Source organism: Ananas comosus, linkage group 2, assembly GCF_001540865.1.
Source record: "Ananas comosus cultivar F153 linkage group 2, ASM154086v1, whole genome shotgun sequence".
Lineage (NCBI taxonomy): Eukaryota > Viridiplantae > Streptophyta > Magnoliopsida > Poales > Bromeliaceae > Ananas > Ananas comosus.
In genome coordinates, this window is record NC_033622.1 from 3706405 (window position 1) to 3721320 (window position 14916).

At 45.4% G+C, this 14916-nt stretch overlaps 1 long non-coding RNA gene across 10 annotated transcripts; it reads left to right on the plus strand.

Moving 5' to 3' along the window:
* Nucleotides 283-12888, plus strand: LOC109726564. Of its 10 annotated transcripts, none has more exons than XR_002220560.1 (8): nucleotides 283-388; nucleotides 498-596; nucleotides 676-769; nucleotides 1025-1108; nucleotides 1181-1291; nucleotides 1374-1489; nucleotides 1580-1639; nucleotides 3346-3588. It is a non-coding gene; the product is annotated as an uncharacterized LOC109726564 (long non-coding RNA). The 10 variants fall into 10 exon arrangements; XR_002220554.1 differs by having other exon boundaries at nucleotides 361-388; nucleotides 487-596; XR_002220568.1 differs by lacking the exons at nucleotides 283-388; nucleotides 3346-3588 and adding an exon at nucleotides 12692-12888 and having other exon boundaries at nucleotides 395-596.

Genomic DNA, 14916 nt, shown 5'->3' on the forward strand with positions numbered 1-14916 from the left:
AAAGAGCCGGAAGATTAAAAGTGCATTGCTCTGTAGACGTGGAAAAGTGCGAAGTTCAAATGTGATATTTTGAATTTGACTGATTATGAAGTCTGATGAGCGGGAATGATAAGTGGAATTATCCTACATTCTCTAAAGGGTTTAGAGAGGTTTGTGGACAAGTAGGAGAGTGATTAGACTACGGGAAGCGAGGAAGTGCATTGCTACTGCCATCTTGCACATTCTGCATTGTTGTACCGGTACAGGGTGAGGGTTGTACCGGTACAAGCAGCAGCAGAAGCAGCAACTGCGTGGCAGCTAGGCCAATTTGGTCTTTTTCCACTCCATCCCTATCCTTATCCTCCCAGCCCACCCCCAGCAGTTCACCAAAGGGTGCTGGAGTCGAGAGGTGAGGGTTTTGCATCTCCTTTGCTCTCTCTCTCTCTAGAGTTTTCTCTCTCTAAGATGAAAGCAAGGAATTGAGCTTGTTTCTCTTTGCTCTATGAGGTTTGCTGTAGGAGAGGGCCTGAATCAGCTATGAAGGAGTAAAAAGGAGGCTTAGGGAGAGGTATTTCGTGACCCTAGCTTTGTAAGCAGCTGGGTTGAGGTTTGAGGGGGTAAGTTATTCAATTTGTTCCTCAAGTTTTGAGCTAGGGGAGTGAAGCTGATGTGTTTTGGTTCCTTAATTACCAGCAGGTTTGGAAAATAGTCTCAACAGCTAGAGAGGGGTAATTTTGCTGTAATTCCTCTATTTATACCCAGGGGAAAACTAAAGTGAAGCTGTGAGAAGGTAATTGATTGATTAAATACATGATTGATGCTATATGAAGTATAAAATAAGGTAATAATGCTGATTTTGGGGGTCTATGTTCTCGACAGTTAGAGTATTCATTCTGAGTTGAATAATACGCTTTCGTGAACTGATTGTGAATATACTTCAATTTGAGGGAAGTGCAATTTCAAGTTGAGAATCTATGCAAGTAAATTTCAGCATATACTAAGTGTATAAGTGAAGTAGTGATGCAGTTTTGGAATCTAATTACAGCAGGTTAGTGACTTTTGAAGCAGAATTGGGAGGTGATTCTTCAATCCTGAGCTAAGAAAAAACTGAAATTGAAATTTGAAAAAGGTAATTAGCTAGTTAATTACCTTATGTTGATACTATATTAAGTATAATAGTAGAGTAATGGTGCTGTTTCAGTATATATTTTCAGCAGCCTTGGAATTCCTTTTGAGCTGAAGGTTGGGACTTTTGTGAGCTGGTTTTGAGGTGTTTCAACCAGGGGTTGAACTGAACCAAATCAGTTAGAAGGTAAATTGCTTACCAACTCATTAGTTGATAAGATTAGTTGTACCTCTAATGCAGTTTTCATGCAATTACCGCATACTTGCAGCAGGTTCACAGTGAACCATTTGATCTTATTTGACTAAGTTTTGGAAGCTTTCGAAGGCTGAATTTGATACTCCAATCTGAATCAAAACGAGGAATTAAGCATTGATACTGTACTAAGTAAGATTCTAGCCTAAATTGTGTGAATGTGTGAGATTTACATGTGGGGATTAAAGTTAAGTTCCTAACTGATTTTAGAATCATTGTTAGGACACTCAGAGGCTTCGGATTACCTTCATTGGCAGAATCGACGCGAGCTTCGGTAATTAGGTGGGTCGGACCTTCCCGAAATGGGTGAATTCCCTTTATGTCCCCTTTGACAATATGAGTTAAAGTGATTGCATATTTATGTGAATGTATGTTTATATGATGAAATTGAGATATGTATCTAGATGGATATCACATCAAGCATAGTAGTATTTCTTTGTAGTAGAGAAAGAATTATGGAATTGCTTATTCTACTTAAATCTCTTGTTTTATTAATCAGCATCCATGATATGAATAACCTGTACAAATAAGTTAAGCATGATTTCATTCAAGAGGGAGGAATTGTTAACCATGAAAGTATCATTTGGTCTTATGGGACCACAAAGGAAGGTTATATTTGAAGTGCCAGTATACAATTTCATGTTGCTGACATGGTGTCAGAACTGTTAGTTTATCTCGTATAAGGAACTTATTTATATATCCATATAGAATCATACAAGAGTATCTTAGATCATGTTTTACATACTTGTGTTGACAAGTTGGTTGCTGTTTTTCATACTTATATTGTTAGAACTAGCATAAACTTGAGTTCTGAACATGATCTAGTTAAGTAATAAGAAGTTGGCATTATGATATAACTTGAATGTTTTTCTATTGAATGTAATCTAATAAGACCTAGAAAGGAATATGAGGATTTGCTTGCATGATCAAGTAGAAATAACTGTACATTTCCTGTTTACCTCAAGTAGTAAAGGATTAGAAATAACTGTACATTTCCTGTTTACCTCAAGTAGTAAAGGATTATCCTGAACTATAGATTATGTGCCACGAGTCGTTGGACATAACCTTAGAAGACCACTACCCTTACATATAGGGAGTAGTGAGAGGACTTAATGTGAGTATGTGTGGATATAGCCCATTATCAAATAAAGGTTAACTGTCAAGTTATACTGGTTATGGAAAGAATTATATCAACAGATAGTTGATAGTGGTTTATGATTTAGTACTACTACGTCGACCCTGCGTCGAATTGAGATTCCATGTTAGAGACATGATGAAACTGGGACACTTATACTATGGATTACAGCTTGCATGCCCTTGTGCTCATTCGGACACGCTTGTGGGGGTCGCGCACCCCAGGCCAGCGCTCCGGAGTGGCTTCGCGACAGATTGCTCGCCTATATACGATTTGAGCGCCGAAGTGGATTGCCGTGGGTAGTGTTGACTTCCACGGGGCCATTAGGCACGGCGCGGCTATGACTTTACTGTGGATAAGTCTATTGTGAATTGGGTTATCATGAGCTATCTTAACCTTAACTGGACATAGTAGTAAGGTTACTTTATGTCATTGATTAACTAAACCTAGTGATGAGCATACTAAAAGATTAATATCCGGTTTAGTTGGTAGTATAGTGACAGTTTGTTTACACTCTTGCTAGTGTAGGAATTAATTACATGATATCATCAACTCGTTTAGTGACAGTAAGAATATTTCACCTATAACTAACGTATATCTAGTTAAACTGTCAATTAGCAGGATTGGGAAAACTGGTCACAGTGAACTAGTACATTGAACTTATTAATAAGCATATTTTGAGATGAATGTCATGTTTGATTTATTTCAATACCTGTTGCATTTACTTGCTTATCTAATATCGTTTACTCATGCCACAGTTGACCTAGTGGTGTACTTCGCCACTCTCGGCGGCTTACCCACTGGGAATTATTGTTTTATAGTTTTCACACCCTATTTGTTGTTGTTTTTACAGAGCCTTCCATTGCGGGAAAGGCTAGGGTTCCCGACGAGAAGTCAGTGGCTAGCTAGAGCCTTCTTGACGTTAAATAGACAACCCTTACAACTTTATACAGTTTCCTCCAGTATTGTATATTAAGCCATGTAAATTGTGCTTTAGCCTTATCTGTTGTAATAGAGTTTTGAGTTGTATAAGTTTAAACTTTTAATTGTGCTCTGATTACCTAGTGCAGTTAAGATGTGGATACTATTTTGTTGATTCTTGTTGTAGACGCCTAGTGTACAATGTGGTAGTTTGGTGTACACGGCGGGTCTGTACACATTACTGTGAGCTTTCGCTGAAGTCCAAGGCGTGACATTGTGGCTCGTTACCGCAAACTGAGGGCTCCCGAGGTCAGCCGAGAGATGTACTGACAGATCTTGACGTGTCGGAGGCCGTGCTCATGATCCGGAGCATAGCGGCTCACTGTGGGGCGCACGAGAGCGATCCGAAATTCAACGAACTACGCGCACTCAGGGTAAACCACACTGAAAATGCAGATTCGGAATCCGTTGATCATAATTGAGGTGAGCACTATGATCAGCACTGACGAGCGATCACCGTGCTTACCTCCGGAGGCATCGGGACATCCTCAGATCGCCAGAAAAGCAAGAACAACCGAGAACACCTCAAAAACTGCAATGCGTAGAGTTACCGGGCAGGGGGAAGCTAGGGCACGTCCGACAACAGTTCGATAGCCGGCATGCCGGCTGCAGGCGGATAAAGCCGACCGGGGGAGGCCGAGGCTCGCGCTGGCCGGCGGCGGGAGGCGGCGCGGCAGCACTAGAGCAACCCGAGCCCGCATGGGCCGAGCTAAGGCTTGGGGTTCCGCGCTGGCCTCGGCGGTGGCCAGGGCACCTCGGGGCAGCGGTGAGGGATCGCTTGAGGCCAGAGGGAGGTAGCAAGGGCGGTTCCGGGCGGCGGCGGTGCCGGGGAAGGGGTGCAAGGTCAGCTCGGCCCGAGCCCACCCACGGAGACGCAGGGCTGCTGCAGCGTGGCGGCGGTACTCGGTGACAGCGGCAGTCGGCGGGGGAAGGTTGCCAGGGAGGCAGCAAAAGCGGCCCTAGTTGGCGGCGGTGCTAGGGAAGAGAGCTGGGGCTTCCTTAGCCCGAGCTCTCCCTGGATGGCAGTAGGCTGCTGAGGTCGCGGCGACCGCGCTCGAAAACGATGGCAGTCGGTAAGGGAAGTCGACAGAGGTCCGATGAAGTACCAGAAGAGGGCCCAAGGGTGGGGGATCACCCTACCAAGCTCTTGAGTAGAGAGGGAGAGGATTTGGTGGCAATGTGAGAGGGAGAGAAGGAGATTGAGGCTGAGGAGGTGGTTGGCCAGACGGAGCTCGGTCAACGGCAGCCGAAAGGCACGCGGCGCACGAGGGTGACGGAGGAGAGGCGGCTAGGGGTGTCAGCTGGAGCTAGGGTTAGGGTTTGCACCATGAAAACCCTAGGTAGCCTTATATACATGAATGTATAATTACGCATAAGTCCACCGAAACTCAGTATTTTCAACTGAGTCCCTCAGAGCGCAAGTAAAACGCGCGGACACACCCCATATTCGATTTCACACAAAACGGTACATAAAATGTAGGGCTTTTCACAAAATTTTTGTTTCGTGACTTATGACCTCTCCTCGATCCTCGCGTGATATCAGGAGATCCATCTGGCAAATTTGTGAGCGGACTGCACCAGAGCGTTCAGCACGACCGAGACATCAAATCCATAATTTTGTTTTGCCTGGTTTTGTTGCAGATTCGCGACGAAAACCATCCTTTCTTCAATTCAGCGAAACCACACACGTATAAGAAAAAGTATATAATCTATAATTGCCTCCAAAACCTCCAATGAGCGAAAAAGCGGCCAAAGTCCCTCCCAACTAGTCTTCTCTCGCAGAAAGGTCCCCGCCCGAGGGTCCACACGCAAAACGGAGCAACGTGAAGTTTTAAAAAGTAAGAACAAAAGTCCACTTTGCGATAAAATCTAGTTTTCTCAAAATTCGTGCGTCAAACCTAAAATCTGTCAATGCCATTGGGTCTAGGATAGTCAAACCATTGAAAACGAGCTATTGGATTACCATGAACGGAGTTCAATACACGCCAGAAGCCATCTCTATTCATTGACTTCTCTGAAAACCCGGGTTACTATTTACTTTAAGTGAAAAGTAAAGATTGCGTAAAACTCCATTCTATCTCGTTTCCTCCCGAAACTTGACGGGTGCTTTTGTAATTAAAATACACACAAAAAATCGTCAACAGAGAGTTTAGCTATACTGCCAAATTCTCAGTCCTTACATCATCCCCCTTTAAAGAAGTTTCGTCCCCGAAACTTGCTCACAGGTAAGGGTGATCTGATGCTAAACGAACCAAAAAAACACATGCATGCGATGCAAGAAAAGATGCATTGGTAACGAAAAGCGTTATATTTATGACATCAAACAAAAGTTATACCTGCGATGACATCAGCTGATTGATCTTAATCCTGGCGTGTCATTATGTAGACGCGTCCGCCGGTGGTCTGGTGTGCCCCCTCCTCCTGCCGGGATGTCGAGGGTTGTCCAGATGAAGAATACATCGTTTTGCCATGATCCTGCCATGGAGCTGCTAGTGTAGATGCTACAGTAGATACTGTTCCTGGTCCGTTGGTCCAAAAGCAACCTAATTGGAAACCTGCTATATCGGTCCGTAGACCTCAGGCCTGTGCCACAACTGCTCTAACCTGTAAATGGCCCTCGCATAAGCACCCAGGTCTGAAAGCATATGACCCTGGCATAAAGCACCCGGGTCTGAAATCATATAACCCTCACATAAAGCACCCGGGTCTGAAAGTATATGACCCTCGCATAAAGCACCCAGGTCTCACAGGCTGGCACTCCCAACCACTTTTTCAGAAAAGAACACCCTCTTGCGGTGGCCAAACCGCTGGTGTACGTGAAATGCGTACGAGCAGTGGCGATCAATGCTGATATACTCAATAGTCAACCGTCGGCAACTGGCCGATAATCCTACCCCTCAGGGTATGTCGACCGTATAGGTCATCGAACCATAAGGAACACAAGTACCGACCACTCAGGTCAACTAGGACGGAACAACTCAACACCCTTCCGAAGGTATGCAAGTACCGACCACTCGATGTCAACTAACATATATGCACAAGAACCGACCAATAGGTAACAAGGATGTCACGTCATGCATCAGTATAATCCAGAACTAGTCATCAGCCACTAGCCGACAATCCTACCCCTCAAGGTATACCGTCCGTGTAGGTCGCCAAGTAGTCGAACCGACCAAATAGGTCACAATATCAGATGCAGTGAATCGACCGAATAGGTCATAGAACGAGATACAAGAACCGACCGACTAGGTCAAAAGGATGTCACGTCATGTATCGGTATAATCCAGAACTAGCCGTCAGCCACTAGCCGACAATCCTACCCCTCAGGGTATACCGACCGTGTAGGTCGCCAAGTAGTCGAACCGACAAAATAGGTCACAATATCAGATGTAGTGAACCGACCGAATAGGTCAGAGGACGAGATACAAGAACCGACCGATTAGGTCACCGATCTCATATGTAATCATAAACCTGCTCAACTCCTCCTTATGATGCTAGACATGAAAACAACTAAGTAGAGCGCAAAAGGAGTAACAAAGGTGCTAGGCTCAACACGATATATATATGCAAAGTAATAACAAGAGAACAAGGGTAAGAAGATGTCACCGAGCGTGCACCATTGTACCGACGTCGGGTCGAAGTACCTATCTGTACGTAAACGGCACTGGTCTCCCGACTACGGAGGAGTATCAACCAGACCTACGAAAGGTCCACCGGGTTAGAATCCAACAAACTTATACTAACCACTAACTCACAATCCCCACATGTAAACCCACGGGAATCGGTTTCCCAAACCGACTGCCGTAACACGCCGGAAGTCCCGAAATTCGCACCGGGACTCTGCCGGGACCCACGAACTATCCCGGAACTCACCGACTCGTGCTACGAGTCACCCGCTGCCACTAAACACAATTATTTATGCGACCAGGCAGCGAACACATATCCTCATATCAAAACGATTATTGTCGAATAATCATTCCGATCCGGATTCCAGAAAGTGTCAATTTCGACACCGGAACCCACCATCGCTCACCCGTCGTTTTCGAACCCTCAAACGACACGAGTGACCGGCCAACAAGGCTCAGCGACCATATAATTTTTCGTGAGGCACCATCGGAAGAATTCCAAACCGAAATCGTATTCCATCTGCGGATTTCACCGAAAAACGCACCGAAAATCAACATTCGATTTTCGGAAAGGCCTGGGGCCTTGGATAACTAGTCTAGAGGTCACCCGATGCCCGTACACACTGCCAACAGCAACCATGGAATATAAATTTGCATAAAAGCCCCTACGACTACACAAAATCACACAAGTTTGTGTGATTTTAAGGGTTTTACGGCCTGACAGCGCAAACTGAGGACTTTCTAGCCTGGCCAAGACACCCGTTGACAGTTCTCGATGTGCCGGAGGCCGTGCTCACAATTTGGCGCACGGCCGGCCACTGTGGCGAGCGCGGGAGCAATGCGAAGTTCAGCGAAATAGCGCGCACAGCCTAAACAATGCTTAGCACGCAAACCGAGGCTTCGCTGATCCCAATGGAGGTGAGCACGATGTTCTGCACAGATCAGGAATCATCGTGCTCACATACAGGAGTGTCGAGGTGTCCTCGGATTGCCGAAAAAGCGATCGGAAAACAGTTTGTGCGGTTCGCGGCTTAGTGTCGCTAACAGTTTTTGGATGTTTAAAGCTAAGGGACTCCTAGTGAGTCGGTTCAAGGTTGATCTGATTTCGAATGTCGACTTGCAATGTCGATGCTTCGACGATTTTGGTTGTGAACTTTTGGTTCAGTAAAGATGTATCAGGTGGCTTGATACTTCGATGTGTCGGGCTTCCAACTTCTTGTTGATAGTAGATCTTCGAGTATTTTGCTTTTCTTTTGATAAGTACATTAGTTGCAGATAATATACTGTCAAAAGTTGGGACGAAATACCTTTCCCCATTTGGGACTTTTGGATTGGGTCGATCACAACTAAAAGGTTTGCGTTGGTTGGTAGTCTCGGCTTTTTGCCGGGCGGTTCGGAATCATGATTGTTGAGTGGCTTGAGCATGGTTATTGGCTTTGATTATCGCGGTAGGTGTTAGCGTATAAGGTTTGCAACTTGGCTATCGTGCAAACTTTGGAAATGGATGCTTGTCCGGTTATTTGGTGACAGGTGCGCTTGGGTCTCAATGAGACAGGTGTTTGGTGTTGCTGGGAACATCGATCACTAGGGTCCCTTTGGGACGGCAGTGATAGGGTCTCGTAGAGACAAGTGTTGGGCATCACCGATGGTTATTATCGCATATTGCGATTGGCAACCCTGTGCGTCAAGTGATGGACTTGCATGGAGCATATGTTGGTTTGATTGTACCGCATTAAGTTATTGAGGAGACAAAATTGTCGAGCTCAATTGGTAATATCAACCTTGGACCTTTTGGTCAGGCGGAAGGTGAAGCCTTGGACCTAGGAGTGTCGAATACCGTCGGTGGGTTTTCGATACTAAGGGTTTGACTTCGACTCTTTGTATATCTAACTGGTGGGAGACTGGTCTCCGAGGTGAGTGTTTTTTACTCAGGTTTTAGGGCAACGATACGCATTCGCTCGTAGTGAGCTGGTTGACGTTGTTGGCTAATCGGAGTGTGTCGTTTCGACCTACAAAAATATACTCCAGACTTATGGTGTTGTCCCGCACTTTTCTATGTGAACTTTCGACGTGGACCTAGAGCTTCTGAGTGATGAATTATTATCTCAGATTTGGCAGATTTGGGATCAGATAATCCTGGTTGCGGAACTGTTTTGTCCGCAGGTTATAGGATGGTCTTGATCCCGGTGAGCCTTGGTCCATAGATTTTGGGTTGGTATGTTTTCTCTCGCCTCGTCCGAGTGGAACAGCAGTTTTATTCTCCCCTCCTTCGGAGATTGATCTTTCCAGATTCAAGGCTAGAAATTTGAATTGGGAGTAGCATCGATACTCAAAGGAGAAACCACAATAGCGGTTTGGTATCCGAATTTCATTACGGTAGGTGTGTAGTCAAGTTTCAGGGACGAAACTTTTCTTTAAGGGGGGGTAATGTAAGGACTGAGAATTTGATTGTGTAGTTAAACTTTTTGTTGACTATGTTTTTGTGTGTAACTTAATTACATAAGCACTCATCAAGTTTCAGGAGAAAAGAGTTAAGATGGAGAAGTTACGCGACCTTTAGTAATAACTTAAGTGAATAATAACTCGGGTTTTCCGGAAAGGCCAATCAGTGGAGATGGCTTCTGGTGCGTATTGGACTTCGTTCATAGTGATCCAATAGCTCGTTTTCAATGGTTCGACCATCCTGGACCCAATGGCACTAACGGATTTGGATTTTAATACACAGTTTGTCATATACTGAATCTTGGGCCTACTGGCAAGTTCAAGGGTTGGAATAGTTATGGGAACTCTTCTATAACTTTTGAAAGATTGTTGAGAGGCTTCGACAAATTACTGGAGCAAGCAGATAACTGGAAATGAAAAAGTGCAACGCAAATGCACTATTCAATTGCAATGCTCTGAATTTGGTCAATTGCGAAGTTCGAGTGTGGGGAATGATAAGTGGAACTACCCTACACCTTCTAAAGGGCTTAGATAAATTTTTGGACAAGTTAGAGAAGTGATTGAATGGCCGGAAGCAAGAAAGTGTATTTCTGGCGAAATTCTGCATTGTGTACCGGTGCAGCCATCATCGTGTACCGGTACACAATGGCAGATACGTGGCAGCAAGACTAATTTGGTAATTTCACTTCTTATACCTATCCTTATCACCCCAGCACGACTCCTACAGCCTTGTGGAGGATGCTAGAGCTCTGAGAAGTGGTTTTGCATCTATCTCATTTTCTCTCTCTAGGATTTCTCTCTCTTTGAGTAGAAATCGCCGATTTGCACCTATTTCTCACCGTTCTTCGCGCTAGCGGGTTTGCGGGCTTTGGAGCAGCTACGAGTGGGTGGAAAGGACTCGCAGGGGAGGTATTTTCGCAGCTTCAACTCACAGGGAAGCTGAGTTGAAGTCTAGTGAGGTAAACTAACTAGTTTTCTCTCTAGATTGAGATTAGTGATAGCTTTTGATGTTGGTTCTTGATTCTTGCTACCAGCTGGAATGAGATGGGTTAAAGCAGCAATTGAGGAGTGGTTTTGGGATTATTGTTTGCAGCGGGTTTCCAAATCGATTTAAGCTGAGTTTGTGACCTTGGGAGCTGGTTTAGAAGGTGTTCCAACTAGGGGTAAGTGGAATTTTCAGTTAGAAAACTGATTAAGTGAGATTCCGACTATACTATCTAGTATAAAAGTGTTTTGATGTCGTTTTGGCGATTGTTCGCAGCGAGGTTGCGACGAACCTTCGGATTATCTCCGGCTGCTATTGGAGAGCCTTTAGAGGTCAAACTTGAGGTACTAAAGTGAACCAAATCAGGGATTCGAGCTACAACCTTGTATAAGGTGAGGATTTTGCCGATTTGGACGTTGTGGCACTACTTTCAATGTAGTTTTGAGACTTAATTAACAACAGGTTTAGTGATTACTTTGAGCTGAATATTGAGACTCTTTTGAGCGGGATCAAGCCGAGTTGAAGTGCTTCAACCTGGATGGAAGTAAAGGTTTAGTTTTAGACTAAACTCATTCATGATATTGGTAGCTTGCATAAGCAATTTAACTTGATGTCATTCAAGAGGATATAACGGTAAAATCGTGAATATACTATTTAGCTCAGTTGAATAGCAAAGAGAATGATGCACTTAGGATTAAACTATGCAATTCTATATGGCAAGTATAATGGCTAAACTCTGAATATATCACGTAAAGGCATTTGTTTGAGTATGCATTCATAATTGTAGAATGAATGGCATAGAGATCATGTGAAGAGTATTCTATCGCGCATCTTATCTACTTGTATCAACCAGTTAATTCCTGCTTTCACATGACAGATTAGTCTGAATTTCATGTTGTGATATATGATCTAGTTGAATAACTAGAATTGAGTATGACTGCATAACTTGAAGGTTATACAACTGATTATAATCTAGTAAATAACTAGATTTGGATATGATAACATGCTTGTATAGTCAAGTAGATGTAATTGCATAGTATTTGTTTACTCCAGATAGTGGAGGTTTACATTGAACTACAGGATATGTGCCATGAGTCTTTGAATACGACTTCAGTAAACCACTTTCCTTATGTGTAAGGAGTAGTGAGAAGACTATGAGTGAGTGTCCAAGTGTAGCCTGATAGAATCACTAGTATGAGGTAAACTTAACTTCTTATGTTATCCTAGCTGTTGGTAGAATTATGTCAACAAGTTGTTGATGGTGGCTTACGTTTGGGTACTACCGTGTCGACCTTGGGTCAAGTCGAGATTCCATGTCAGAGACGTGATGACGTTGTGATATTTTGTACTATGGATTACGGCTTGCATGCCATTGTGCTTTTTCGCGCATACTTGTGGGGGTCACGCCCCCCAAGCCAGCGCTCTGGTGTGGCTTAGCGACAGATTGCTCGCTTATGTATGAAGTGAGCGCCAAAATGGATTGCCATGGGTAGTGTTAACTCCCACGGGGCCATTAGGCGCGACACGGGCCAGACAGCCTTCGGGTGCGTCTTCAGGCCAAATAGCCTTCGGGTGGGTCTTAAGGCCAAACAACCTTCGGGTGGGTCTCCATGACAGACAGCCTTCGGGTGGGTCTTACAAGATTCAAACTTTGAGCAGTTAAATAACGAGTGAACTTATTGAGGAACAAGCTAGACAGTTGACATCTTGACGTTAGTGACATAGTGACTGTGTGTTACACTTTTACGGGTGTAGGAAGATATCATCAGTTATTTTGTAATGATGAACAATCTGGCATATGATTAGTCAAATACCTAATGACAGCATGTTTCATTATTGCTAATGTAGACCTGAATTATCAGTGATTTCAGTAAACCTGAATTATCTCGCATATCTTTTAGCATATGACTAGTTAAATTGTTAACTAACATGAATGGCAGAATCTATCATGACAAACTAGTACCTACACCTGTGATATATATATTTATTTTTGAGCAAATAGCATGATCGGTTTACTTTCGTACCTGTTGCATTTATTTGCTTATTTATTGCTATTTACTCATGCCACAGTTGACCTAGTGGTGTACTTCGCCACTCTCGGCGGCTTACCCACTGGGAACTATTGTTTAATAGTTCTCACGCCCTCTTTGTTGTTTTTTTTACAGAGTCTTCCACAGCGGGAAAGGCTAGGGTTCCTGGCGAGGGGTCAGCGGCTAGCTAAAGCCTTCTGGACGTTTACTAGACAACCTTTATCAGTTTATGTAGTTTAGTTCAGTGATGTATAATATGATCATGTAAATTGTACTTTGTTCTTATCTGTTGTAATAAGGTTTTGGGTTGTATAAGTTAAACTTTTAGGCTTTGCTCTGATTACCTGGTTAGAATCGAATGCTTTTACTATATTGATTGTAGACGCCTGGTATATACTTGAATTATGGTGTACACGGCGGGTTTGTGCACGCGACTGGTGAGCTTCAGCTGAAATCCAGGGCGTGACACAATTTTTAGGGAAAAAGGGGGTTTATTGGATTTACACATATATATGTGTGGTTTTTGGAAAATTGGAGAGGGGATGGATTTCGTTGTAAATCGGCGACCATATCAAGCAAAAGAAAATCATGAGTTCAATGCCCCGATCGTGCTGAACGTGTTGGCGCAGTCCGTTCACAAATCCGAAGGACGGATCTCCCGAAAATTCAAAATTTTTGCAAAGGTGTTGAATATTGGCAAAACGAAAAATCCGCAAAACACCCTATATTTTATGTACCGTTTTGCGCAATTTTCGAACGTCGAGGTGCGTACGCGCGAAAATACACGCACTGCGAGGGTCTCGGCTGAAAAGACCAAACCTTGGGGGACTTAACTGCAAAAATGCCACCATGTATATACGAGCTAACTAGGGTTTCATGGAGGAAACCCTAGCCCAGCTAACCACCTCAGGTGAGACCTTCCCAGCCGCTGCACCACCCTCTCCTGCCCTCGCCGCGCGCGTCCCGGCCGCCGCCGCGTCCTTCCGGCTGTCGGAAAACGAGCATTGCCTCCCTCTCCACCAAACCGCCACTATCTCATATTCCTCTCTACTTGAGAGCTCGGCAGGGTGATCCCTTACCTTGTGCTCTCCTCCGGCGACTCCCCGAACCTCCGGCGACCTCCCCCGACCGGCCACAGCCGCCCTCCAGCGCTGCGGTCGCCAAGGTTTCTACTTACAGCTGGCTCGGGCTGGTGTGGCCGAGCCTTGCCGCGATGTTGCCTCGGTTGCCGGCCGCCGTCTCCGCCTCCTTCTCTCGTTGCCAGAGGATGGTCGTGCCCCTTCCCTGTCTGCTCCGGCCCCGCCATGGCTAAAGGAACTCGCTAAGCCCTGGCTGAGGCCGTGCGGGCTCGGTTTCTTCTCGCGCCGCCACTGCCGCCGGCCGGCGTGAGCGTCGGCCCTCCCTGACCCGTCGTACTCGTCCGCCGCCGGCACCCCGCCGCCGGAGCTTCCCGTCGGCTGGACCTGGGCCGTGCTCTCCGCGGGTTATTGCGGCTAGGGCATCAATGCCCGTCGCCGCCGCCGCCGCCTTCCATCGCCAACCGACGCGTGCCCTGACCTTCCTCTGCCAGCTGCACCCTCCTGCCGCCGGCTCACCCACCGCCGAGACGCCGCCGGCCATGCCATGGCCCTCTTGCCCGGTGAGCTTTATTTTAGCCTATTTTTGCACTGTTTCCTATTTAGACCTCTGTTCCGGCGACTAGTGGCTGTTCCGATGCCTCCGGAGGTGAGCACTGATCGTCGGTCAGTGCTGATCATAGTGCTAACCTCATTTGGGGTCAACGAACCCCGAATTGGGGAATTAAACGTGTTTTAGTTTCAGCGTGCTGTGTTCGCTAAACTTTGAGTCGCTCCCGCGCCTCCCACAGTGGACGACCATGCTCCGAATCATGAGCAAGGCCTCCAAAACATCGAGACCTATCAGCATGTGTCACGGCAAGGCTCGAAAGTCCTTGGTTTGCGCTATCGGGCCATAAAACCTAAAATATCATATAAAATAATGTGATGTTAGGTGATCGCAGGGACTTTTATGCAAATCTATGCTTCGTGGTTCCTGTGGACAGTGTGTGTGGGCAACGGGTGACCTCTGGATTGGTTGTCCAAGGTCCGAGGCTTTTATGAAAATCGAATATCAATTTCCGATGCGTTTTTTGGCAAAATCCGCCTACGAAACGCGTTTTCGGTTCGGATTCCTTCCGACGGTGCCTCACTGTAAATTGTTTTGTCACTGAGCCTTATTGTCTGGTCACTCGTGTTGTTTTGAGGGTTCGAAGACGACGGGTGAGCGACAGTGGGTTCCGGTGTCGAAATTGACACTTCCGGGAACCTGAATCAGAATGGTTATCCGACGATAATCGTTTC